Raw genomic sequence first — 3,714 nt, forward strand, 5'->3', positions numbered from 1 at the left:
ACCGGAACTCCTGCCATACTATCGAAGAGCACAGCATTTATTGGAGAAATTTTTTAACATTGAAGTTAAGCATATACAACGATATGAGAATGCAAAGGCCGATGCTCTAGCCAATCTAGCAGCAGTGTTATCTTGCCCAGATTGAAGCCCCCTACAAGTAACAATCGAAGAAAGGAGATTCTTGCCTATGGCAGAGGTAATTGATGAAACAATAGAAACCCTACCCGTATCATGCTTAGAAGTGACAATAGATGATTGGCGACAGCCTTTCATCGACTATCTTAAGTACGATATCTTGTTAGATAATCCAGAAGTGAAATCACAAATTAAGCAAAAAGTAAAAAGATTCATTTTATGTAATGAGGAATTATACAAAATATCTCATAATGAAATGTTATTGCGATGTTTAAACAAAGAAGAGGCATGTCAAGTGCTACAAGAGGCACACTTTGGGGAATGAGGGGCGTATCAATCCGGGAGGAATTTGTTCCATCGAGTGTATCGAATGGGATATTACTGGCCGATAATGTTTAAAGACACAATAGATTATGTGAAGCAGTGCCATGAGTGTCAAATCCATAGAGACATCATACATGTCCCTCCTGAAGACCTTCATCAGTCAGCTACTTCTTGGCCTTTTGCCACATGGGGACTTGATGTCATTGGCCCCATAAATCCACCATCGTCTAGAGGAAAACAGTATATATTAGCAGTAATGGACTACTTTTCCAAATAGATGGAAGCGGTTGCACTACGAAGCATTAAAGAGAAAGATGTTGTTAGTTTCATTTGGCATGCGATAATATATCGCCGTGGTATCCCAAAGAGAATCATTATAGATAATAGCACTCCTTTAAAAAATAGGGGGATAGAGAAGTTATGTCAGAAATTCAAGATTCATTAGTCATTCTCAACACCCTATTATCCACCAGCCAATGGGCTGGCTGAAGCATTCAATAAGACAATTGTAAAAATACTGAAGAAAATGATGAGCAGGAAAAAGCGTGACTGGGATGAAAAAAGGTAAGAAGCTCTATGGGCTTATAGAACAATGCATCGTATAACGACACAGGCTATCCCGTATTTGTTAGTTTATGGTGTGGAAGCTGTCGTGCCGATCGAGATACAGGTCGCACTAATGGTAGCAGTGCATTAATCAATTACAGATGACGAAAATGCAAAGATACGACTGAAAGAATTGGATTTGTTTGATGAAAAAAGGCTAGCAGCTCAATAGCGCTTACAATTATATCAAACGAAAGTTTCTGCTGCTTTCAATAAAAAGGTTAAACACCGATCTTTCAAGAAAGGGGATTTGGTTTTGATGTTGAAAAGACCGATAGTAGTCACTCGGAGAACAGGGGGCAAGTTTGACCATAAATGGGACGAATTGTATGTAATAACTAAAGTTTACTCCAATAGAGCGTACAGAGTATCGGATTAAGATGGACGAGGCATCAATATACCGATCAATGCTCGCTTTATCAAGAAATATTACTCCTGACAGTAGGAGATAGTTTGATTTAGAAGATTATCAAGATAACCTTCTATATCAAAAGGGGGCAATCACAGATGAAAAGATGAAATGATGAAATAGCCTACCTTATATTATATCTTCATGAGCAAAAGAGCTGCGAAGGACAAAGTCATGTACTCCCCCTCATGAGAATGAATAAAAAGTGCAAACTTTTCTGCCAAAACATTGATGATTGATACTAAGCATTGATGATCGCCAAGCGTCGATGATTATCGCCAAATTCGCCGAACGTCGATGATTATCGCCAAATTCACCGAATGTCGATGATTACCACAAAAATTAGCAACTATCGCTGTCATCATCAATTGCTCATATAAGTTTATTTTATCAAAATTGCTATCATCACCAAGCTGATATACTATGTTAAGCATAATATGAATGTTCTCAGGACATCATCAGCGACGGCGAAATATCAATTATTGATTTACCAATTTTGATAGCGAAATATCAAAGTTGATGACAGCGATGACAGCTTACTTCTTAAGGCAGCCTAGCCAAGCCTTACATGGCCAACTACGCATAAGACCTATCGCTTTTGCCATTCGGGTAGCAGTGAGAAGCCAGTGGCCCTAAAAAGCCCATGAAGGCCATCATGTGCATACCCATGTGGGCAGCGGGCAGAGCCAACGACTAAAAGCCCTAAAAGCTAAAAAGTTGTAAAACGGCAATTCACGTGTGAGACCAATGGCGTTTGTGAGCTCTCTGACAGCGTCATGGACGAGGATGAAAATACCCTCTCAGGAATGGGTCTGAACTCACAGACGAAGAAAACCCAGATCCCCACTTTGATTTCGGTATTAACTCATGAGGAAGGGCATAAACCTACTCATTGATGGACAAACGACCTTGGATTTAGTACCTAAGGTAGCCTGGTAAAGCCCCACGAACTCTAGAGAGTTACTGTGGCCATCCCTGTGCGTAAATCCCACTCATGACCATGATTGCTCCAATTACTTGAGCTTAAACTGTGTGTGGCTATCTAACTAAACTAAAATCTAGCACTGCCTATCAAAACATAAATCACACAGGGGAATCCCATACTGACAATCATAATATGTGATGATTTTGTTAATAGTGCTTAGATGAGATGTCATGTTGAGACTATTGCATAGGTGAACATGCTAGGTGAACATGCCCAAAATGATTCATGATGTAGAAATTGATGAAAGAGCAAAATAGCTTGAAATATCTCTAAGAAATTTTGCAAGCTGTTTATATATCATGATACAAAAAGAATATTTACATGAAACATCTACAGATCTTTAGTAATGTTCAATATCTCTAAGTAATGTTGCAACTCTTCTTTCAATTGGGACTGTACTGATGCAGTTGTGCGCTCGGCTGCAAGGATCATGCTGGCTTGGTCAAGAGCACCGATCAGTTCAGATTCTAAAGAAGCACAACTTCCCCATTCCTCATCCGTTCAGTTTGTACGGTACCAATTAATTGATTATTTTTTTCAAGCTCCACTTTGATCTGGCAAATAGTTGCGTCTTCCGCTTCCCACTGACTCTTGAGTAATAGAATCTCCTTCTCAAGAAAAGCAATCTGATCACTAATGTTTGCCTTATTTCTGTCGAAAACCTTCAATTTCTTATGGAGAGACTGCTTAACAGTATTATAGTTAGCAAGAACATCATCCGCCTGAGAGAGTTTCTCCTTAAGAAGCGCCAATTCCTTCTGACGATGTAGAATTTCGGGAGCAATGACCATACTCCGCGCTACTTCTAAGTTCTTCATGGAGTCATAAAATTGTGATAAGGAGGTGTAAAGAGGCTGAACATCCACATGTGTCAGGTGACCCGAATAAGCAAAAACTGTTAGAGCACTATCCAAAAAGGGCCATTGAGTTGGATCTTTGAAAGCATCGACGATGATAGAAATTGCATTTTTGAAGAGCCCCAACATAAGAGGCGGCACCTTTTCTAGAGAAAATTTGTCAAAAGCCGCAGTTACTGAATTAGATCCTTTAGATCCGCGGGAGTTGGCGCAACTGAAACTAACAAATAAGAAGGGAATATAAGTTCAAAAGAAAACGTATGTATATTCAATGTTGATATGAAATAAACAATACACACACACACACACCTGGAGTAGGAGCAACAACGGAGGGAACTAGAACAGAATATGTTGTGGGTGTTGTAGAGTCGGGGACTTCTGTGGTCACAATAGCATTG

Source organism: Magnolia sinica, chromosome 1 (genome assembly GCF_029962835.1).
Source record: "Magnolia sinica isolate HGM2019 chromosome 1, MsV1, whole genome shotgun sequence".
Classification (NCBI taxonomy): Eukaryota; Viridiplantae; Streptophyta; class Magnoliopsida; order Magnoliales; family Magnoliaceae; genus Magnolia; species Magnolia sinica.